Source organism: Chlorocebus sabaeus, chromosome 9 (assembly GCF_047675955.1).
Source record: "Chlorocebus sabaeus isolate Y175 chromosome 9, mChlSab1.0.hap1, whole genome shotgun sequence".
Lineage (NCBI taxonomy): Eukaryota > Metazoa > Chordata > Mammalia > Primates > Cercopithecidae > Chlorocebus > Chlorocebus sabaeus.
Window position 1 is genome coordinate 12630382 of NC_132912.1, and position 24682 is coordinate 12655063.

Consider the following 24682-nt stretch of genomic DNA (forward strand, 5'->3'; position numbering starts at 1 on the left):
TCCTGCCTCAAGCGATTCTCCTGCCTCAGCCTCCTGAGTAGCTGGGACTACAGGCGCCTGATACCATGCCTGGCTAATTTTTTGTAGTTTTAGTAGAGATGGGATCTCACTTTGTTGACCATGCTGGTCTCGAACTCCTGACCTCATGATCCACCCACCTTGGCCTCCCAATGTGCTGAGATTACAGGTGTGAGCCTCCACACCCAACCTATTTTACTTTTAATTTTTGTAGAGATGGAGTCCCACTATGCTGCCCAGGCTTGGCTTGAACTCCTGACTTCAAGTAATCCTCCCACCTCAGCCTCCCAAAGTGCTGGGATTACAGGTGTGAGCCAGCACTCCTGACCTCCCAATGCTTAATTGCTTGAAAGGGTTGAGCTCTCTTTGACGACTAGCCCATTCAGAGCTTTGTCAGATTTGCCCTCTTAGGATCTGAGAGTGGACTTAGGAGGATGTGATGTGTGCTTCCTAGTAGATAAAGGAAAAAAGGTAGGTAGTGCCTGCAGAAGGACCTCCACTCTGCCTCCTCGATTCACCTTACAGGAAGCTTGGACAGCATCTCTGGGGCTGGTACGGGGAGTTCCTGCACCCGCCTGTGAGGACAGGACCGTGCACATCCACCATTGCTGGCAGAGCGAGACACCCCTGCCAGGGCAGGTTTGATTTGCCGTAAGCAGCTGTACTCAAGGATGTAGAAAGGCTCCTGGCCACCTGAGGATCCATGTTCGGTGCTCTGCGTGTTGCGTTATCTTTCTGAATTTACTTTCCAGACGGGAAATAAGAATCGGGTAGCAAAAGTAAGAAAGGATGAAGGGCAGTTGGGTAGGAGTCGTCTGATTCTTTAACGCTTTTTACTATTTGGGGTAGCAGTTTAAAGAAGAGATGCTTTTGGCCAGGCGCAGTGCCTCATGCCCGTAATCCCAGCACGTTGGGAAGCCGAGGTGGGCGGATCGTGAGGTTGAGAGATCGAGACCATCCTGGACAACACGGTGAAACCCCGTCTCTACTAAAAATACAAAAATTAGCTGGGTGTGGTGGCGTGCACCCGTAGTCCCAGCGACTCGGGAGGCTGAGGCAGGAGAATTGCTTGAACCCGGGAGGTGGAGGTTGCCGTGAGCTGAGATAGTGCCACTGCACTCCAGCCTGGCGACAGAGCGAGGCTTCGTCTCAAAAAAAAAAAAAAAAGAAAAAAAAAAAAAAAAAAAAAAAAAGAAGCTTCCAAAGTAAGAATACCCAAAAGTAACCCAACAGTGGTGGAAATATTTCACAGTTGTTTTTAGGGGTTCTTCTTCTATGATGGTAGCCAAGGTATTTCTTAGCGTAGATGCTTTGAGTGGAGACTGTGTTGTTTTGCCACTTATCTTTGGAGGAGGAAGTTTGTTTTTCATCACAGAAACCAAACACTGCTTTTCTTGGGAACTGTTCCCTGTTCTCCGAAACAATGAACACGCTTCTCTTAGATCCACTTCACCAGCATATTCCCACCCAGCGCTTCTTACATCTTATACCAAGACCCTTATCTCCCTTGCAACTCAACAAAAGAATGAGTGTATGTTCCCAAGAGTGTTAGTGTTCTGTCAAAGTCCAAATTCTGTTAATTTCATGAAGAATTCATTTAGTTTTCATTACTAAATGGATAATTTGAATTTCTGGCCTAGTAAGAGTTTTTTTGTTTTTTGAGACGGAGTCTCCCTCTGTCGCCAGGCTGGAGTGCAGTGGCGTGATCTTGGCTCACTGCACCCTCCGCCTCCCAGGTTCAAGCTATTCTACTGCCTCAGTCTCCCTAGTAGCTGGGACTACAGGCATGCACCACCATGCCCAGCTAATTTTGTATTTTTAGTAGAGATGGGGTTTCACCACGTTAGCCAGGATGGTCTGCATCTCTTGACTTTGTGATCCGCCCACCTTGGCCTCCCAAAGTGCTGGGATTACAGGTGTGAGCCATTGCACCTGGCCAGGAGTTTTTTTCTTTTTTGAATAAATGGTTATAAGCATTGGACCGTATTTGTGAAGGTCCCAAGACCATCTAACAGAATTGCTGTAAAATATGACAGTAACAGGAACAACTACAGAAAAGAGAGCTAATATTTGTATATTGCTCTGTATAGTATGTATTATTAAACATGAGAAGGGTCAGAGTTCAAGTGTGACATGCCTAGTGGGCTGATATGAGTTGTGGAGCTCTCATTCCCTTTTTTGTTGAGAGATGGGTTCTTGCTCTTTTGTCCAGGCTGGAGTGCAGTGGCACGGTCATAGCTCACTGCAGCCTCGACCTCCTGGGCTCAAGCAATCCTCCCATCTCAGCTCCTGCCTCGAGTAGCTGGGACTACAGGCATGCACCACCGTGCCCAGGTTGAGCTCTTATTTCTAACCCGTTAAGGTAATGGAGTTCTCTAGAGTGAAGCGGTGTTAGTGAGAATAGCTTGCAGGGCAGAGCTCAGCGGCATAGACAGAGAGGACTCTATCTGGACTGGAAGAAGAAATGAGCATATGCCAGAGAAGAAACATCTTTCATCAAAATTCTGTTGGGCATCCAGCAGCTGGCACTCATGTCTAGAGTCCAAGACTGATAACAGCAAACTTATTTCCTATTTGGCTTAGAGAATGAAAATAAGCTCTAAGAGTTTTTTTGGTTTTTTTTTCCTCCTGAAATGGAATCTTTCTCTGTTGTTCAGGCAGGAGTTCAATGGCATGATCTTGGCTCACTGCAACCTCTGCCTCCCGGGTTCAAGCGACTCTTCTGCTTCAGCCTCCTGAGTAGCTGGGATTATAGGCGCCCACCACCACACCTGGCTAATTTTTGTATTTTTAGTAGAAACGGGGTTTCACCATGTTGGCCAGGCTGGTCTCGAACTCCTGACCTCAAATGATTCACCCATCTCAGCTTCCCAAAGTGTTGGGATTACAGGTGTGAGCCACTGCACTTGGCCAGCTCTAAGAGTTTTAAAAAATTTATGCATAAATATATCATAGGTTGGTACTTACCAGTATTTTAGTTGTTAGTAAATTTGGTGGTTTGTTTATAGTGCAACAACTTATCTTTTTAAGTAAACCTGAATTCGAATGGCCAGCACATCTGTGTCTGTATCAGCCAGTTTCCTCACCTCTGAGATTACTGCTGTTTTGTTTTCACTACCAAGTTCTCCGTGCTTTTTTCTCACCTCTCGGTGAGTTGAAGGGGCCGATATGTATTGCCCACTGATATGGGTAGGCTTTGTGTCCCCACCAGATCTCATCTTGAATTATAATCCCTGTAAATCCCCATAATCCGCACATGTCAAGGGAGAGACCAGGTGGAGGTTAATTGAATCATGGGGAAAGGTTTTCGCCATGCTGTTCTCGTGATAGTGAGTTCTCACTAGATCTGATGGTTTTATAAATGTGTGGTAGTGTCTCCTGCGTTCCTTCTCCTGCTGGCCGCCTTGTGAAACAGGTGCCTTGCTTCCCCTTCCCCTTCTGCCTTGATTGTAAGTTTCCCGAGGCCTCCCCAGCCATGCTGAACTGTGAGTCAGTTAAATCTCTTTCCTTTATTTTTTTTAAAATTATTTTATTTTATTTTATTTTATTTTATTTTATTTTTTTGAGACGGAGTCTCGATCTGTCGCCCAGGCTGGAGTGCAGTGGCTGGATCTCAGCTCACTGCAAGCTCTGCCTCCCGGGTTCACGCCATTCTCCTGCCTCAGCCTTCCGAGCAGCTGGGACTACAGGCGCCGCCACCTCGCCCGGCTCGTTTTTTTGTATTTTTTAGTAGAGGCGGGGTTTCACCGTGTTAGCCAGGATGGTCTCGATCTCCTGACCTCGTGATCCGCCCGTCTCGGCCTCCCAAAGTGCTGGGATTACAGGCTTGAGCCACCGCGCCCGGCCTCAGGCAGTTCTTTATAGCAGTAGGAAAACGGACTAATACACCCCTGTTTAACTGAGGTCTGAAAACCTGGTTAAAATAGATCTCAAAACAATAAATAAAAATCACTGGCTGTTTGTACCCTCTTTGTCCCGTGGTTGTTGAATGACTGGGTAAGAAATTAAATGGGACACTCTGCAGACGCCTAGCGGAGGCCTCGGCAGGTGGGTCTTCCATCAGTTGGTATTTCCCCTCTCCTTCAGTAGCACTTTTCCGAGTGCCACAGAGCGCTCCCAGGTGCGGAGACTAGTCAATAAATGAACCGGCCATCTCCAGAACTTGTAGACTCACGTCGAGCAAGGCTGGTGCTCTCAGAAGGTGTACCATTTGATCTTGTGGCTTTACCTACCCTCCCCTGCCACGTGTACTGTAATTTGAGAAGTTTAGTGTTAGTGGCTGATGTTAGACAAGGCAGAAAAAAGTGGTCAAGGCCGGGCGTGGTGGCTCACGCCTGTAATCCCAGTACTTTGGGAGGCCGAGGCGGGCAGATCATGAGGTCAGGAGATCGAGACCATCCTGGTTAACATGGTGAAACCCTGTCTCTACTAAGAATACAAAAAATTAGCTGGGCGTGGTGGCGGGCGCCTGTAGTCCCAGCTACTCAGGAGGCTGAGGCAGGAGAATGGCGTGAACCCGGGAGGTGGAGCTTCCAGTGAGCTGAGATCGCGCCACTGCACTCCAGCCTGGGCGACAGAGTGAGACTCTGTCTCAAAAAAAAAGGAGTGGTCAAATTCATCCCAAATGTATTTTGTTGTATTTCATATTCTTCATATTTGAGCACGTAAGAACCATTCACAAGTCAGTTCTCTGAAGCAGAACATCACATTCAACGGCACACACATTCCTCAGACATTCTGGATATCGGGCAAGGAATAATCAGTCCTAAATTCCATTATGCCTTTATGGTGGTCATGTTGAAATCTGATGAGAATGGTGGATGAGAGCTTGGGGTTTGTCCCTCACCCGTAAAGCGTGCAGTTTGTACATTTCAGTTATGCGCAGAGGTTTAATGGTAGATAATTGAAGGATAAGATAGTGGGGCAGCATTTCTTTACCAACTCAGATAAGTGAATATAAAAATCCTGTTCATCTGGGTGCTTCTGTCTCAGCCATTAATTGTAGATAATCCCCAATTACCCCTGAATTCAGAGAGTTTTACATATAATTTAAATTCTCTGATAATTCAGAAATTCCACTTTGGTTGTTAATTCTTACTTCTATTAAGCCAATCTGACATTTTTATTTTATTTTATTTGTTGAGATGGAGTCTCACTCTGTCGTCCAGGCTGGAGTGCAGTGGTGCGATCTCGGCTCACTGCAAGCTCCGCCTCCCGGGTTCAGGCGATTTTCCTGCCTCAGCCTCCCCAGTAGCTCGGATTACAGGCGCCCACCACCATGCCTATCTCATTTTTGTATTTTTAGTAGAGATGGTGTTCCACCATGTTGGCCAGGCTAGTCTTGAAGTCCTGACCTCAAGTGATCCACCCACCTTGGCCTCCCAAAGTGCTGGGATTACAGGTGTGAGCCCGTGCGCCCAGCTGAGCCAATCTTATTTTTAACAAGCATCAAAGAGGTAATATTTTGAGCAACCACCTCATGTTTTATCCAGGTTGTTGCATTTAATCATCCCTTTGGTCCTGCAATGTGGTGTTTATTACTCCATGTTACAGATGAAGAGACAGAGGTTCTGGGAGGCTAAATGCAAAGTCATCTGTTGAGTCTTGAGCTGGACTGCCACTTCACCTAACTCAAGACCCATACGCTCACTCTCTCTTTAAATTACTGCCTGCCCACTGGTAGAAGCAGATAGGAGGAGGCCAGAAAAAGACTGAAATGATCTTAAATCATCAATTTCTGAGTAACCAGGAATTGACAAATATTTGAGGGAGTTAACCTCAGTTTCTTCATTTAAAAAATGAGGTTATGGCCAGATGCCAAGACTGACACTTATAATCCCAGCTACTTGGGAGGTCGAGGCAGGAAGACTTCTTCAGGCCAGGAATTCAAGACTAGCCTGGGCAACCTAGTCAGACACTGTCTCTAAAAAATTTGTAGGGAGACCGAGGCGGGCAGATCATGAGATCAGGAGATCGAGACCATCCTGGCTAACACAGTGAAATCCTGTCTCTACTAAAAATACAAAAAAATTAGCCAGATGTGGTGGCGAGTGCTTGTAGTCCCAGCTACTCGGGAGACTGAGGCAGGAGAATGGTGTGAACCTGGGAGGCAAAGCTTGCAGTGAGCCAAGATTGCGCCACTGCACTCCAGCGTGGGTGACAGAGCAAGACTCTGTCTCAAAACAAACAAACAAACAAATTTTTACAATTTAGCTGGGAGTGATGGCACATGCCTATAGTCCTAGCTACTTGAGAGGCTAAGGCAGGAGAATTTTCTGAGACCAGGAGTTGGAGGCTGCAGTGAACTATGATCACACCACTATCCTTCAGCCTGGGAGACAGAGCAAGACCCTGTCTCTGAATTTGTTTTGTTTTGTTTTAGAAGTCAATAGGTTTTGCTATGGCTAGGTGTTATTTGTAAGTAACAGATGAGATAATGCATTAAAAATACTTTGATAAGTGCCATCAGCAATAAATATGCCAAGGAAGATGATCCCCCTCTCAAACCTCTGACCTTGGGAAGGATCTGTGCCTGGGAAATGTGTCTTGGGAATGGTTTTTATGGGAAGGTCATGGCGGCAGCTACACAGGGCTTTTTACATGAGCTGAGAGCGACATCTGGTCCAGACAGATGACAGCTGCAAAATGAAGCAGGATGTTTCAGGGATTGTCATGGCTGGGGCACATTTGCTTGTTTAAAATCTCTAGAACTTTCTGGCCAAAAGGCATATAGGGTTTTGATGACTCATTTTGAAGCAAAGCAAGCAGCCCAGGAGGTTGCCCTTGAACTCAGGTTGAAATTTCGCCTCTCTCTTAGCCCCCTGAGAAACTTGTCATCAATATGTGGCCTGCAGAAGGAGTGGGTAGATGCTGCCGTGTGGAACGTGTAAAAAATATTGTGACTCGGCAACGGGTTTCCACTCCCATGTTTTATTTTTTATCGACATGGAGTCTCACTCTGTCACCCAGGCTGGAGTGCAGTGGCGCGATCTCGGCTCACTGCAATCTCTGCCTCCCGGATTCAAGTGATTGTCCTGCCTCAGCCCCCTGATTAGCTGGGATTACAGATAGCTGCCACAATGCCTGGCTAATTCTTGTATTTTTAGTAGAGATGGAGTTTTGCCATATTGGCCAGGCTGGTCTTGAACTCCTGGCCTCAAGTGATCCACCCACCTTGGCCTCCCGAAGTGCTGGGATTGTAAGCATGAGCTGCTGCGCTCAGCCACTCTCATGTTTTCCTGACAGCTGGGGCTGGAGTAACTTATGAATTGTGACTTAAGCCATGTCCCGACCTAAATAGAACAGTTACTTAATGCATTTTCAAATGTATTGAATGCCAAAATATTTTCACCTCTGATTTAAAAAAAATGAAATTGTCAGTTATGCCAGGTCTACCTAGAATAGGTAACTTTTCTCTCATCAACACTCATTTTATGAGAGCGTTAGCAGAGATGCACTTCCTAATGCTTAGCATAACGCATTGTAGGGATGGCAGATGTATTTGTTGAATAAATGGGCTGCAGAAGCACCTGCAAAACCCAGGCTCAGTTTGTATAACCATTTGTAGGTAGGATTATCTCTTGATTGGTCTTTGTTCACATGAGGTTTATAACATATGTTCTTTAGGTTTTTTAAATGGAATTTTTTATTGACCTAATTGTAGATTTACATGAAGTTGTCAGGAATAATAGACACAGTCTGCATACCCTTTATCCAGTTTCCCCCAATGGTAACATCTTGCAAGTTTACAGTACAGTATCATAACCAGGATATTGAAATTGATACAGTTCATGTCATTCATACGAGCTACTGAGTTTATGCAAGTATGCTTTTTAATTTTTATGTTTTGAGACAGGGTCTTACTCTGTCACCCAGGCTAGAGGGCAGTGGTGCCATCATGGCACACTGCAGCCATGACCTCCTGGGCTCAAGTGATCCTTCTGCCTCAGCTTCCCGAGTAGCTGGGACTACAGGTGCTTAACACTACATCCAGCTAATTTTTTTGTATTTTTCGTAAAGACAGGGCTTCACTCTGTTGCCCAGGCTGGCTGGCCTTAAACTCTTGGGCTCAAGCAGTCTGCCTCCCTTACCTTCCCAAAGTTCTAGCATTACAGCCATGAGCCACTGAGCCCAGCCTCAAATACAGTTTTTAAAATGGTGAAGGATGACTGGAGAAAATAAAAGCCACGTTGTGGGCCCCTGGGGCAGAGGTGGAACTAGAACTTTCTGGGCGTTTGTTGGGATGCTGCTGGTTCCCAGGTGCAGAGGAGAGGTGAGGTTGGAATGACTGGGGGCGTCCCTAGTAGGGGAGGAAAGATTGTCCTGGAGTGGCATGGCATAGACAGTAGTACAAAGACGCCTTCACAGCCCCGCACAAGGAGCACTGCCTGTGTTCTCTGGGTAGGGGCCAGCCCTTTGGTGGGGGCCCTTTGTGCCTATAACCCCCCATGACCCTCCCCTCCAGCCCGTGTGATGGGCGGATGTGGAGTAGTTTAGGCTTGTCAGAGCTCTAAGTCTGATCTGCCCCCAAATCCCTGACCACACCTGCCCCCTTCAGAACTCGAATTTCCAGAAGGTTTGAGAAGAATTAGCCTCTGTCTTTGTCATCCTTTCCTTTCATGGGGTTGTTTTTCTTATTGGATGCAGGCAAGCCAATAATTAGGTCTTGGAGGGCTGGGGGTGCTTCTTTTTATTCATTATTTAACAGCCCCTTTCTGGTCCCAAATCTCATCTGCCCTCAGCAGTCCACATAGCGTCCTGCCCAGGTAAGGTGGGGGATTCGCATGGATAGAAACCAAGTGGACGGCTCCATAGGGAGAGAATCTGAGGGGATGGAGAGCTGCAGCTCCCCGGATAAAGAGGAAATGGGGTGAGGAGAGGAGGGGGGCAGTGCTGTATAGGGCAAGGAGCCTGTTGTATTCTGGGACCCTTGAAGTCCATGCCTGCTGAGCTTAAATGGTCTCCTCTGAATGGGAACATGGCCTTGTTTCTATTTAGGGAAAGAAAAGCCACCCAGCATTTCTATAGTCTTGAATTAGACCCAGCATTCTAGGTTAGAAGGTAGAGGTTTCCCCCATCCTCCCCTTTTCATATAGACTTAGAAAATATCTGGATTTCAGCCCATACCAGGTGCTCATGCAATTAACCCTTTCTTCCAAGCGAGGCCTTCCCTTGGAGGTGTGCGGACGGCAGTATATTTATGGCTTCCATTTGGGCCTAACCAAGAAAGGGGACATCGGCATTGTCTTCTCTTTCTGGGTTTGTCGCGCTTTATTTCCACAGTCATGGCAAATCAACAAGCCACCTTCCCCAGGAATTACGAATTCATAAACACGTAACTACACGGCTACAGCTTATGATGTGGAAACCTGGATCACTTATTTCTGGGAAAAGCTAATATCATAAAACGCTTTTGTAAATGTGTTGATAGTATACTATTATTTCATAAGCTTTTAAGAATCCAGTTTTAAGGTGTGCATCTTCTGGAGAAAATAACGTTATATTTTACTTGGAGAACACTTTAGTGGAAATGACCCTTTCAAAGGATTTGGTAAATGCATGTGTTAAATTCTTTTCAGTCATCGTATATAATCGGTTCTTTCAGAAGCTTTTTGCTTCCTGGCTGATTGTTTTTTTTTCCTGTTGTCACTTTTTTGGTGTATTAGGGTACTGTTCTTCTTAAGTATTGAACACTTTCCCCAGGGTATTTTCTGATAGTTATATAAATGGGAGAATACCAGACAGAAGGATAGTAAATATTTGTTTGATTGCTTTAATTTTTCTTTGGATTTGAAGATATGTCTAAATGATTCCAAATGTTCGTTTGTTAATAAACAACCAGATCGTTGTCCATGATTATATAAACATAGCTAGCCTCGAGGTCTGCATTTGCCTCCTGGATTTCATAACTATTCTCTATCATGCTTTTGAAAACTTTGACTTTCTATGTGGTATATTTAGGGCAGCTTTTTTAAATTTAGGAAACTGTGCCATGCCATTCCTTTGTATGATATATAAAGACTTGACCAGGAGTATAAAAATCAACTCTAATCCCACCACTCAGAAATAACCACTGTGAAATGTTTTGATGTGTTTTCCAGGCCTTTTCTGTGTATCACAATCGGTTTTGTATTGTATGTTGTTTCTTCCCTTTTCCACAGAGTGACATATCTTGGGCATTTACCCATATTGTAATTTTTTTCACTAAAATCCATAAAATACTGTGTATGATGCTGCTGCTGCTGCTGCTGCTGCTTCTGCTTCTTCTTCTTCTTCTTCTTCTTCTTCTTCTTCTTCTTCTTCTTCTTCTTCTTCTTCTTCTTCTCCTCCTCCTCCTCCTCCTCCTCCTCCTCCCCCTCCTTCTCCTCCTCCTTCTCCTCCTCCTTCTCCTCCTCCTTCTCCTCCTCCTTCTCCTCCTCCTTCTCCTCCTTTCTTCTTCTTCTTCTTCTCCTCCTCCTCCTCCTCCTCCTCCTCCTCCTCCTCCTCCTCCTCCTCCTCCTCCTCCTTCTTCTTCTTCTTCTTCTTCTTCTTCTTCTTCTCCTTCTTCCTTCTTCCTTCTTCCTTCTTCCTTCTTCCTTCTTTCTTCTTTCTTTTTCTTTTTTTTCCCCAACACAGAGTCTTGCTCTGTTGCCCAGGCCAGAGTGCAGTGGCGCGATCTCTGCTCACTGCAACCTCCGCCTCCCGGGTTCAAGTGAGTCTGCTGCCTCAGCCTCCCGAGTGGCTGGGATTATTGGTGCCTGCCACCACATGCAGCTACTGTTTGTGTTTTTGGTAGATGGAGTTTCACCATGTTGGCCAGGCTGGTCTTGAACTCCTGGCCTCAAGGGATACACCCACCTCAGACTCCCAAAGTGCTGGGATTACAGGCGTGAGCCACCTTGCCCAGTCATGTATGGTTTTTGAATCCCAAGAAATCCTAGCTTGAGGTGTGCTTATGGCCCAGTGCACTGCCACCACCTCTGTACTAAACCAAGCCACATTGTGTGTGGGTGTGTGTGGGTGTGGTGGGGCTCGGCTCCAGGAGCCCTGCTTGATTTGCTTTCTTTTTGTTAGAGCCCCATTATGACTTCTCCTGTTTCTTTTTTGCTCCTTTTCCTCCTCCTTCCTTTTGTGTCTTTTTTCCCACATTATTTTCCTCCATGCTTTTTTCTAGTTCTACTTTCTTGTGTGCCTGTATCTGTGTCGATCTGAAGCTTGAAGCTGAGTGACCACTATTGGTGACTGATTCCCCCACCCCAGTGCTCATGTTCACTGCAGGCTGCAGGAAACAGGCTTTGTCCCACTTTCGCAGTGGGAATCAGCCCCTGGTCTGGATCAATGTGTCTGGGTCCACGTGGGAGTGGCTTCCTCTATGGTTGTCTTTCATGTTTACCTTTGGGCATGAAACCCAAATGCTGTCTATATTGACCGCTGACTGTAAACAGCACCTCATTCAAGGTGGTGAACCTGTTTCTTAGTGGCCAGGGTGGGACTGGCTGTGCACACATCAGGTGACCATGTGAACCGTGTCCGAGGTCCTTTGACTAGAGCTCAGCAGCCTAAAACCTGAGGAACAGGGCAGGAGCTATCCAGGTTGCCAGGGTACTGGCCAAGTGCCTTTCAGCTCATTCCTTCCTGAGAATCAAGAAAGGCAGGACTAGAATGCCTGCCCCTTCACTCCCACCTCTCCTGGTTCTCCACCCAGCTCCCTGCCTGCAGAATGGATCTGATTTCTTCCTTTCCTGCGAGCGCAGATTATTCCTTTCCTGCTAAGGACAGACATGTTGAAAAAGCTATCTCTGGCCAGGTGTGGTGGCTCATACCTGTAATCCCAGCACTTTGGGAAGCCGAGATGGGAGGATCGCTTGAGCCCAGGAGTTCAAGACCAGTCTGGGCAACATAGCGAGACTCTCTCTCTACAAAAAATACAAGAAAATGAGCAGGACTTGGTGGTGTGCACCTATTGTCCCAGCTACTCTGGAGGCTGAGGTGGGAGGATCGCTTGAGCCCAGGAATTTGAGGCTGCGTTCGGCTATGATTGCACCATTGCACTCCTGCCTGGGTGACAGAGCAAGACTCTGTCTCAAAGAAAAAGTAAAAAGGAAAAGCTCTCTCTGAGTTTGACTTGATTCCTATTTAATCTGAGATGCCTCCACCCTTAACCTTCTCCTTTGGCGAGTTCACAGTCACCTGTAACTCTCTCTACCAAGGTGTGAGGACATGCTGAGATACGGCGATGCTCTGCCTTCAGTTCCCCCTTGCCTGTCTGTGTATTCATGTCTAAACTTATCACAAGCATGTATAGGTTAGACCTGGGGAGCTCTGTAGACCTCAGATGTCCCTGTCCCACATTCTGTTTGCTCTTCCTCGTGTGCCTTGAGCTTCTCTCCTTCCTGTGATTCAAAACCTTGCTCTGCTTCTTCTCGTTTGAGCACATCCCTTCTCCCTCGATGCAGGGAGGTCTCGATGTTGGGTTGTTTCTTATTTTTTCCTCTCCCTTCATCCCTAGTCTCTGTCTCACTCTTTCAGTTCAGCACTCAATTCATTCAACTTTTATTTTATTTTAGTTTTTGAGATGGAGTCTTACTCTGTCACCCAGGCTGGAGTACAGTGACGTGATCTCGGCTCACTGTAACCTCTGCCTCCTGGGTACAAGCGATTCTCCTGCATCAGCCTCCTGAGTCGCTGGGATTACAGGCATGCGCCACCCCGCCTAGCTAATTTCAGTATTTTTAGTAGAGATGGGGTTTCACCATGTTGACCGGGCTGGTCTTGAACGCCTGACCTCACATGATCTACCTGCCTCGGCCTCCCAAAGTGCTGGGATTACAGGCATGAGCCACCGCGCCCGGCCTCATTCATTTGACTGTTATTGATCATTTTCTATATGCAGGGCCTTTTGCTTGAGGCTTCGAGTACAGGAATGAGTGGCTCAGTTCTTGCCTTGCAGGAACTCGCTGCTCCTTACCCAGGGAGCCAGGGAAGCTGAAATATCCAGGTGGGGATTGCTCTAAGGTGGCTAGGATCAGGAGAAACAGAGGAAAGTGAGCGTATGCCTGACCGGAAGTCAGGAAAGCTGTAGGTGGTAAACAGATGCCTCTTAGAGTTTGCTGGGCCAGTGTGGGGCCGGAGGGGAGAGGGTGCGCCAGGTGGAAGCAATGGCAGATGCGGAAGCTGCAGGCACAGACAGGTGTGGCTTGCCGGGGCACAGGCTAGCAGCGATGTCGTGGGAATCCAGGGGGAGAAGTTGCACTTGGAAAAAGTAGACTGTGGCCATATCGTGAAGATCTTTGCCTATCAAAATCATAACATTAGTGAACTGAGGCTGGGTGCGGTGGCTTAATTCCAGCTACTCGGAAGGCTGAGGCAGGAGAATTGCTTGAACTCGGGAGGTGGAAGTTGCAGTGAGCTGAGATCACACTACTGCACTCCAGCCTGGGTGACAGAGCGAGACTCTGACTCAAAAAACAAACAAACAAACAAAAAACCCCAAAAAACTATAACAATAGTGAACCCTTTCATGGTCCTTATTATGTGCAAGGTATTGTCTGGTATTTCGTAGATATTAATTCACTCAATCCTTATAACAACTCTTAAGAGGTAGGAACTGCTATTGTCTCCATTTTACAGATGAAAAAAAGGCCAGAGAGGCTGAGATTTGTCTGAGGTCACCCGGCAGCAGGCCGTAGGGCCAGCTGCAAGCCCGGAGAGTCTACACTGGTGACTAGATGGCGGAGTCGGATCTTCTAACCGCCCCGCTGCTGCTCTCACACTCTGGAGTTGGACTTGATCCTGCGAGCATTGCAGAACCATGGGGAGGTATTAAGTAATAGGGAAAAGGATCTCAGATTTGTCAAGGTAATTCCTTATCTTCAGAGACAGATGGAGGTTTGAACCAGGGAGACTGCTAGGAGTCCTCTATGGTTTTTGTAGGGGATTCTCATGGAACTTTTCTTTAGAACCTCTTTCTCATAATTACGGGTACTGAAAAGGCAATTCTGGAACCTGTTTTTAAACATAGGATAGTTAATAACAAAACTAATGACATTTAATGTTTGAATTAAGTCATATGTTGATAGGACTTAGAGCTCCCTTGGACTTCCTTTTTACTTCTGGGTCCAGTGGGAGGCTGGCGGTTCCACCAACAGCGCCATTGGTAGTCAGAGGAAGAGGGGAGGGGCAGGAAGCAATAAGCTAGTCTGTGTCACCGTGTCCCTAACTGCTACCTCTTCAATGGTTCTTTTTTTTTTTTTTGAAACGGAGTCTCCCTCTGTTGCCCATGCTGGAATGCAGTGGTGTGATCTCGGCTCACTGCAAGCTCCGCCTCCCGGGTTCACGCCATTCTCCTACCTCAGCATCCTGAGTAGCTGGGACGACAGTTGCCCGCCACCACGCCCAGCTAATATTTTTTGTATTTTTAGTAGAGACGGGTTTTCACTGTGTTTGCCAGGATGGTCTTGATCTCCTGACCTCATGATCTGCCCGCCTCAGCCTCCCAAAGTGCTGGGATTACAGGCGTGAGCCACCGCGCCCTGCACGAGGATGGTTCTTTAACCATCCTATCTATTGTGTTAAAACATGCATAACATAAACTTTACCATTTTTAACCATTTATTCGAGGTATATATTAGTATTATTTTGGTGTTTGAACTTTTATTTATGTTCAGGGATAGCTGTGCAGGTTTGTTATACAGGTAAACTCATATCACGGGGGTTTGCTGTACAGATTATTTTATCACCCAGGTACTAAACATAGTACCTGATAGTTATTTTTTCCGAGTCTCTCCCTCCTCCCACCCTCTACCCTCAAGCAGACCCCAGTATCCATTGTTCCCCTCAGGTGTCCGTGTGTTCTCATGATTTAGCTCCCACTTATGAGTAAGAACATGCACTATTTGGTTTTCTGTTCCTGCGTTATGTGGCACTTTGGGAGGCTGCTGTGGATGGATCATTTGAGGTCAAGAGCTTGAGACCAGCCTGGCCAACGTGGTGAAACCCCATCTCTATTCAAACTACAAAAATTAGCCGAATGTGGTGGCACACATCTATAATCCCAGCTACTGGGGAGGCTGAGGCAGGAGAATTGCTTGAACCCGGGAGGCGGAGGTTGCAGTGAACCGAGATCACTCCACTGCACTCCAGCCTAGGCAACAGAATGAGACTCTGTCTCAAAAAAAAAAAAAAAAAAAAGAAAAAAAAAAAAAAAAAAAAGTCTAGAGTGATTCCCCGATTTCTAGCTTGGGTGACTAGATGACCATGAGCTAGGATGTCTGGAAAAGCGGGAGGGTGGGTTGAGAGACTGCAGAGCATGCATTTATTTTAGGGCTCCCCAGAACAGGGGAGGAAGTCCTGTGGGATCTACAGACAATCTTCAGGGTAAAGATAATTACAACGTGACTATAAAATGAAGCTGGAAAAATGAAATAAAGATACCGTATAATGAGTGTAAATTTAGATCCTTACTCAGTGAGGATCATTATATTTCTTTAAAAAAATTTCTCTTACCATGTCAGGATTTTTTTATTTTGGGAATCTGGAGTGGGGAGGGTCATATTGTCCTGGTTTGTTTCGAAGGTGACAGATGAAACTGGGAGGATAATTTGATATTAAATGTGATAAGTATTTCCACCTCTTTTCTTACCCTACTTTGAACCTGAAGTTGGGATTAGTCACTGCAGCTTTTCTCTTGCTAGCCCTTCATCGTCTGGCCCCGTAAGTCCTTTCTCAGCAGGCCTGCCCATCTGTACACTGGAGGAAACCCAGCTCTCCATTCTCCCTGCTCCAGGTCCTGTTATGTGGGACTGGAGTGAAGCCCATAGTTAGAGGAGTGGCTGTTACGGGAAAGACAATGAGTTCACTGGCAGATAACTTTCTCTTGCTGTGCTGTTGGACTATCCAGACAGAGTTAAATAGGCAGTTAGATGGAGAGGCCTGAGGCCTGAGGCCTAGGATGGACCTGAAGCTTGAGAGATTATGGGGGTCATCGCCAATGCCTAAGGGCATGGGATTGTTAGAAAGAACGCAAGTCACAACAAGAAGACAAGTCCAGGCTAGGCGCGGTGGCTCACACCTGTAATCCCAGCACTTTGGGAGGCTGAGGTGGGCAAATCACTGGAGGTCAGGAGTTCGAGACCTGACCAACAGGGTGAAACCCCGTCTCTACTAAAAATACAAAAATTAACTGGGAGATAGTGGCAGGCACCTGTAATCCCAGCTACTTGGGAGGCTGAGGCAGGAGAATGGCATGAACCTGGGAGGCGGAGCTTGCAGTGAGCCAAGATCATGCCATGCACTCCAGTCTGGTTCAAAAAAGCAGAAGATTGTCCTCTTTGTTGTCTACTCCTGTGTCCATCTGAGATGACTGGGGAAGACAAAAGGGACACGATTAGGAGGCGGGATCTGCCCTGGAGTGTGGTCCCATTCTACTCTCTTCATAGGCACTACTGCAGACTCCAGAGCGGGAAGAACGGGATTTGGGTAGACAGGTGAAGGGGCTGGAAGAGACAGGATGATGTGTGGTAGTCATGTGGGCCAGGGAAGGGGAGCCCACAGAGGAATATGTGGAGGGAGGGGCAGGGTGTTCAGTGAGAACCAGGGCAGACAGTGTCTTGGAAGTCAAGGGGGAAGAAGTTGAGGGCGGAGGGAGTGCTCACCTGTGAGATGCCAGAAGGGAAGGGTGATCGACAAACATCACCGTGTTGGCTGCTGGGAAGCCCTTGTGACCTCTACCATTGTTTCAGACAGTGGTGGTGTTGGATCCCATGGAATCCCGTGTGCTTTATTCCAGTCTTGTAGATGGGATTCTTTCAGCACATTCTCTCCTTAGTTCTTGAATTCTAGATGCTGTTCATCTGGACATTATGCCTCTTTATATCACCTTTTCTTTCTTTCTTTTTTTTTTTTTTTTGAGACAGAGTCTCGCTCTGTTGCCCAGGCTGGAGTGCAGTGACATGATCTCGGCTCACTGCAAGTTCCGCCTCCCAGGTTCATGCCATTCTCCTGCCTCAGCCTCCCAAGTAGCTGGGACTACAGGTACCTACCACCACGCCCAGCTAATTTTTTTGTATTTTTAGTAGGGACGGGGTTTCACCGTATTAGCAAGGATGGTCTCGATCTGCTGACCTCGTGATCCGTCTGCCTCGGCCTCCCAAAGTGCTGAGATTACAGGCGTGAGCCACCACGCCTGGCTCTATATCACCTTTTCTTAATAAAAACCCCCTTCAGCAATTTAGTACACTTTTTTTTTTTTTTTTTTTAAAAGGCAGAGTTTCACTCTCGTTGCCCAGGCTAGAGTATAGTGGCCTCATCTCTGCTCACTGCAACCTCCACCTCCCAGGTTCAATCGATTCTCCTGCCTCATCCTCCCAAGTAGCTGGGATTACAGGCGTGAGCCACCACGCCCGGTTAGTTTTGTGATTTTAGTAGAAATGGGGTTTCCCCATGTTGGGCAGCTGGTCTTGAACTCCTGACCTCAGGTGATTGACCTGCCCCAGCCTTCCAAAGTGCTAGGATTACAGGCGTGAGCCACCGCACCCGGCTAATTTAGTACACATTCTTAAGATGTCCATTGTTCTTTATGAACGTCTATTTAAATATCAGTACTTGGGGCACTGTGGCTCTGCCTATAACCCCCCACTTTGGGAACCTGAGGCAGACAGATCGCTTAGGAGTTCGAGCTCAGGAGTTCAAGACCAGCCTAGGCAATATGGCGAAACTCCATCTCTATAAAAAAAAAAAATTAATTAATACCAGTACTTGAGCTCAGCTATCTCTTGTCCTCTATGGAGGCATCTCCTCAAAATTCATATTATCCTTATTTTATGTATGTATGTATGTATGTATATATGTATGTATGTATTTATTTATTTTTGAGACAGTCTTGCTCTGTCACCCAGGCTAGAGTGCAATGACTCAGTCTCGGCTCACTGCAAGCTCTACCTCTTGGGTTAACGCCATTCTCCTGCCTCAGCCTCCTGAGTAGCTGGGACTACAGGTGCCCTCCACCACGCTTGGCTAATTTTTTTTGTATTTTTTTTAGTAGAGATGAGGTTTCACTGCGTTAGCCAGGATGCTCTCGATCTCCTGACCTCGTGATCCACCTGCCTCAGCCTCCCAAAGTGCTGGGACTACAGGCGTGAGCCACCGCGCCCAGCCTGTACTTATTTTTCGAGACAAGGTCTCGCTCTGTCACCCAGGCTAGAGTGTAGTGGTGTGACCATGATTTACTGCAGCCTCAACCTTGTGGACTGAAGCAGTCCTCCCACCTCAGCCTCCTCAGTACCTGGGACTACAGACATGAGCCACCATCCTAACTTTTTTTTTTTTTTTCTATTTTTTGTAGAGACAGTGTCTCTTTAGGTTGCCCAGGCTGGTCTCAAACTCCTGGCCCCAACCAGTCCCAGCATTTAGAGACATGGGCCACTGCCCCCGGCCTGTCCTCATTTTAACAGTAATATGGGGTGCACTTTTATTTCCTGGAATTCCAAATTCAAGGTACTTGAGTCAGAGTTTGTGGGGATCTCCGTGGATCTTGAAATTGGATCACAGGTAACCTGGACTGGCAACCCCGAATCCTGGGAAACTGTGAGTTCCCTGTCTCTGGGGCACTGTGCAGTAAGATCTCAGCTTCTCTCTCACGCTCTCCTTTAAACCACTTCCCTGTTACAGATTCCATCCTCCCCGCTGTGTCTGAGTTACTGCTGTTTGGTAAATGTGTTCCGCTGACATGGATGATAATAATAGTCATCACCACAGTGTCCTGAGTGCCTGCCATATTTAGGGCCCTCTACCAAGTGTTTGACGTATCTTCTCCTTTAATTCTTACAATAGCCTTATGAGGTGCATCCAATTAACTGTTTTTTATGAATGAGGGAACTGTGACTCAGAATCATTTTAGTAACTTTTTTGGGAGCCAGTGACTCTCAGACTTGAAGATGCATCAGAGCCTCCTGTGGAGTATGTGAAAACGGCTGCTGGGCCCCGCCCTCAGCGTTGCTGAGCCAGTGGGTCCCCGATGATGCTGGAGAAGCTGCATTTTTTTTTTTTTCTTTTTGGAGACGGAGTTTCACTTTTGTTGCCCAGGCTGGAGCGCGATGGTGTAATTCTGGCTCACTGCAACCTCTGCCTCTCGGGTTCAAGCGATTCTCCTGCTTCAGCCTCCCGAGTAGCTGGGATTACAGGCGTGCACCACCTCGCCTGGCTAATTTTTTGTATTTAGTCGAGATGGGATTTCACCATGTTGGGCAGGCTGGTCTTGAACTCCTGACTTCAGGTGATCCATCTGCCTCAACCTCCCAAAGTGATGGGATTACGGGTGCGAGCCACTGAGCCCAGCCGAGAAGCTGCATTTCTAACAAGTTCCCAGGCAGCACTGCTGCTGCTGTTGCTGCCACTGCTGCTACTGCTGCTGTGGGGACCATGCTTTGAGCGGCATGGTGCTGAGTCTCCCACTCAGCCAAGGGGCAGGACAGGGACTGTCCCCTGGGCCTGTCTCTCGCCCAGCAGATGTGCTCTGGCCTTAGGGTATGTACAGCTCAGGAGCCTGCAGCAGAGGGGAGCCTGTCACTGCTCAGGACGCACTGAGGGCTTCTGGTGGTAGGTTCAGGAGAGCGGTTCTTCTTTCTTCTGGCTGGGATCCTGGCATGCACGGGTGTGACAAGGCAAAGGGATGGGGCAGGAGGAGCCGAGGGAGTGCATTGTCTACGCAGAACTTAAAGCAACAATAAAATCCACTAAAATGCAGTCTGCTGTTTATTATCACTCTGTGCCCGTAGTTCTCAACAATGTCCTGGATACATGCTCTGCTTTCTGCCCCTGCTCAAATGCCACTGCCTGGCAGCCAAAGACTGAAAAACGGCCTAAGCACCCCTTCGTTGTTGAAGCCCTGGTAAGCTCCAAATTCAGTGACCTTGTCTTCTGCTTCTTGTCTGTTTCCCACACATCTCTGGTCACTGGGTAAGGGCTTGGTCCACACCTGCTTGGCAGATCCTACCTGTTTCCTCTAGTTGTTGATACTAAAATAATCTAATTTAAAATAGTTGGCCGGGCTCGGTGGCTAACACCTATAATCCCAGCACTTTGGGAGGCCGAGATGGATGGTCAGGAGTTCGAGACCAGCCCGGCCAACTGAAATCCTGTCTCTACTAAAAATACAAAAATGAACTGGACATAGTGGCATATGCCTGCAGTCTCAGCTACTCGGGAGGCTGAGGCAGGAGAATCACTGGAACCCGGGAGGCAGAGGTTGCAGTGAGCCGAGATAGCACCACTGCACTCCATCCTGGGCGACAGAGCAAGACTCCATCTCAAAACAAAAAACAAAAAACAGACAAACAACAAAAAAAATTCAAGGAATAAACAAAATACTATAGAGCCATATATTTGCTAGGTACCTCTAATAGCCATCCCTTCAATAGCACTTGCTGTGTGTCAGTTAGGGTCTAACCACTTGGACTCAGATGATCTTGTTGAATTCTCACAATAACCTCCTGGGGTGGGTTCTCTTATCGCCCCCATGTTACAGAGGAGGAAAGGGAGGACACAGAGGTTAAGGGACTTGCCTAAGGCCATGTAGCTGATGAGCAGGCAGAACCAGGATCCCCACCAGGCTCCCTAGCCCCAGAGCCCATGCACCCAACTGCTAGATTCCACTGCCTCTCAGGCACAGAGTTGGTGCTTAATAAGTGCACATTGGATGGCCAGATGGAAATGTATACATATATGAGATGCAAGAATGAAACTGCCTTTGCAAAAATTGTAACAGTGAGAAAAAATGAGACGGTGAAGGAGATCTGATCTAACCAACTGCCATCTTGCCCTTAACCTCCAACGGCCCTTGGTCATACCTGGGCTTGGGTCAAGCTAACTTTGGGAGAAATTTAGTTTATAGTTTAAATGATAATAGCCTTTTCCCCAAACTAAGCTGCTTTTATAAAACTCATAATGAAAGGCCACCAGGTTAGGAGGATGAGAGCAGCCTGAATTCTGCTAAGACATGGGCGTAATTAAATGGTTACCAGCCATTATTCCAGAGATCACAAGATTTTCAACTTCCCCAATTACTCCAGTAGATAACATCACTATTGTGATGTTAGAACCTATGATGGGCCTTTTGAGATGTCTTTTCCAGCTTTTGCATTTTTGATGACCAGGTGGCCCTACCTGGACCCTCAACTCTTGGCTCAGCCAGTCCCGTAGCCCCACATAGAAATGGACTCAGTGCACCAGGACCATTTTCCAAACCCCTATGATTGCATTCCTAGCCAATCAGCAGCACCCATTCCCTTAGCCCCTGACGCAGTAAACTATCCTTGAAAAACCGTCATCTCTGAGGTTGATTTGAGTAATAACCTGTCTCCCATGTTGCGTGGCCAGCCTTGTGTCAATTAAACTCTTTCTTTCTTTTTTTTGCAATGGAGTCTCACTCTGATTCCCAGGCTGGAGTGCAATGGCACGAACCAGCTCACTGCAACCTCTGCCTCCCATGTTCCAGTGATTCTTCTGCCTCAGCCTCCTGAGCAGCTGCAATTACAGGCGTGTGCCACCATGCCTAGCTAATTTTTGTATTTTTAGTAGAAACGGGGTTTCATCATGTTGGTCAGGCTGGTCTCAAACTCCTGACCTGGTGATCTGCCCGCCTTGGCCTCCCAAAGCGCTGGGATTACAGATATGAGCCACCACGCCTGGCCGAAACTCTCTTTATTGCAATGTCATGTCTCAACGAATTGCTTTTGTCTGTGGAGTGGGCAGGAAGAACCCATTGGGCCATTACAAGCAGCCCAGGGAGCTCGGGCCTCCAGTCGGAGCTGGACAATGTGTGGGTTACTCATGATGCTTACTAGTTACTCTCCATCAGTGTGCTTAGAATGGCAGCAAATCCCTTCGTGATCCATCACATCTTTCTTGCAGGCTGATGCAGCATTTACCTCCACTGTAATGAAATGTGTTTCCCTTGAGGGGGTGGTTATCGGTATTTATAGAGCATCTTATAGCTGAAGAGCTCCAGAAGCAACAATTACCTCTTTAATCCTCTTAGCTTGTCTCTGAAAAGAGGGACGTGAACCTGTAGCATCGCGCTGGCTCCTGCCTCCTCTCCTTTCTTCACCCCGCCCCTGCCCCCTAGAGTTTGCAGGCTGTGCCCAGCAGCACATTGGGAAGCTGGGGGTGGTTCTGGAGGGAATGAGGCCCTTCCCGCAGGTCACCTTTGGAGCTGGGTGGAGATGTAGGGCCACCTAGGGGACCTCCAGGTCAGCGCTTGCATCCCCACTTGTTTTATAACACCCGAAAGCTGAAATGGAGAAGTAACTTTCTTCGTGCTGAAGAAATCTCACCGGCCACTTTCACTCTTTATGCTCCAGGAAAGAAAGTTGGAATAATAGATTTTTTTTTTTTTCTCTTGAAGCAGTGAATTCTTCTGTCTTGGAAGCTAGACTTAGAGGAATAGCAGAGAAAATGCAAAAGGATGAGGCCTGGGAACCTGGGGAACTTTTCCTGAGTGCTAGTGGGTTTTTCCCCCATATGCGTGTATATGTGACACACACATTTGCATGGACACCTACTGGGTCAGCTTGATGAACAGCCTGTGGCTGTGACTATCTTTTGTTATGCGCATGTGATTGCATTCAGTGGTAGCACCTGAAGGTAGACTGCCAGGAGACAGGGCTAATTTTGGTCTCTGAACTCACCAGTGGGATGTCACGACAGTGCTGGAGAGCTCCCTGTTCACAGCCGCGCTTTCTGTTACTAAGGGTGGAAGAGACCGCCATAAATAACATTGCTGCTGCTGCGGTTCAGGACATTTTCAGACGGTAGGATCTCATATTTCAGGTGGTTAATAACCCTTTCCCTACCCACATCACGCTGCCAGCGAAAGAGATAATATGGTTAGAAAAACACTCATTTCTCTTATCCCTGTTCCCGTTTTTCTTCTCATCTCCCGTTCTAATGCCCAGCTTCCTCCCTGCCCTGCACTGCTCTCTAGGTGGACCCGGGTGTAGCCCCTAAATTCCACCCTGTGGGAGACTCCATTCTTTGTTTGTGGAGCATCATTCAGTCTCATGCTTTATATTTTAATTTAATTTTTCTTTGAGACAAGGTCTCACTTGGTCAGTCAGGCTGGAGTGCAGTGGCATGATCATAGCTTACTGCAGCCTTAACCTCCCGGGCTCAAGCGATCCTCCACTTCAGCCTCCCAAGTAGCTGAGACTACAGGTGTGCACCACCACGCCTGGCTAACTTTTGCATTTTTTTGTAGAGACAGGGTCTTGCTGTGTTGCCCAGGCTGTTCTTGACCTCCTGGGCTCAAGCAGTCTGCCCGCCTTTGTATCCCAAAGTGCTGGGATTATAGCAGTCTCAAGTTAAATTTTTTTTTTTAATTTCTATTTAAAAAAAAATTATTTATAAATTTTATTTTTTGTAGAGACGTGGCCTTGTTATGTTGCTTAGGGTCATCTCAAACTCCTGGCCTCAAGTGATCCTCTCGCCTGGGCCTCCCAAAGCACTGGGATTACAGGCCGGAGTCATCACACCTGGCCTCTAAAAACAGAGATCCAATTTTAATATTTTTTTTCTTTTTTTGAGACAGAGTCGCACTCTGTTGCCCGGGCTGGAGTGCAGTGGTGTGATCTTGGCTCACTGCAACCTCCGCCTCCTAGGTTCAAGTGATTCTCCTGCCCTAGCCTTCCAAGTGGCTGAGATTATAGGCGTGCACCACCATGCCCAGCTAATTTTTGTATTTTTAGTAGAGACCAGGTTTTGCCATGTCGGCCATGCTGGTCTCAAACTCCTGACTTCGGGTGATTTACCCACTTCGGCCTCCCAAAGTGCTGGGATTACAGGCATGAACCACTGTGCTCGGCCTCCAATTTTAATGAGCTGATTTCATAGCTGGTGACCTGGTGACTTCATGGAGGTGTGAGGTTGGTGCCTGCAGCCACGATCCTGGACCTGTAGAAGGCAGGCTTGGGTGGCGTTCCAAATGCTTCACTATGTGCGTCCAAGTGTCCGTCACCCATGAGCTTTGCAATAAGGAAGACATGAATATGCACCAGCTGGGCTCTGAGCTCCGGCTCAGCCTCCTCCCTGCTTTCAGCTTCCCACCGGGCATTGCAATCCCTGCTTCCGGCCCCGCCTGCTCTGCAGCTGGCAGCACCAAGTCACCATCTCTCTTCATGTTTCACCTCCAGATAGAGGAAAATGCGTGAACTCTGTGTTCGGAGGCAGGAGGGTCAATTATAGGAGATCCTGGGCTGAAACAGGAAGAAGAAACATGAATTAAGGACTTTAAACACTGATCACACAATCGTTCTTCTGCCTCCTTCCCTGCAGGAAGGCAGAGATCGGAGATGGAGAGCTGTCATTATCCTCCTTAATTATAGGAGAGAGCAGAAGTTCTTGGAAACGCCAGCCAAGTCAGGGAGCCACTGGCAGCCGAACTCACTTGCTCTTCCAAGATGGTGGAAGCCAGGCAGGGAAATAGCTGCGGGGCGGATGAGCTCATTCATGGGGACCACTATGCAGTGGAAGCGATGACGTCCCCTGGCCTCAGATGTGGAAAGCGTCTTCCAGGGGGCGGCTCGTGGAGTAGAGCCTAGCTTGTGGCTCTCTCGAGATGTTCTCCAGGCTTCTAACACGTGGCATGCGACTCCAATGGAGAGGCCACTCTGCAGCTGCTCCTGTGGGCACAGTG

At 47.5% G+C, this 24682-nt stretch overlaps 1 protein-coding gene across 4 annotated transcripts in view; it reads left to right on the plus strand.

Moving 5' to 3' along the window:
* Positions 1-24682, plus strand: part of CAMK1D (calcium/calmodulin dependent protein kinase ID) — a 490514-nt gene that overhangs the window by 117266 nt on the left and 348566 nt on the right. The window lies entirely within an intron of this gene.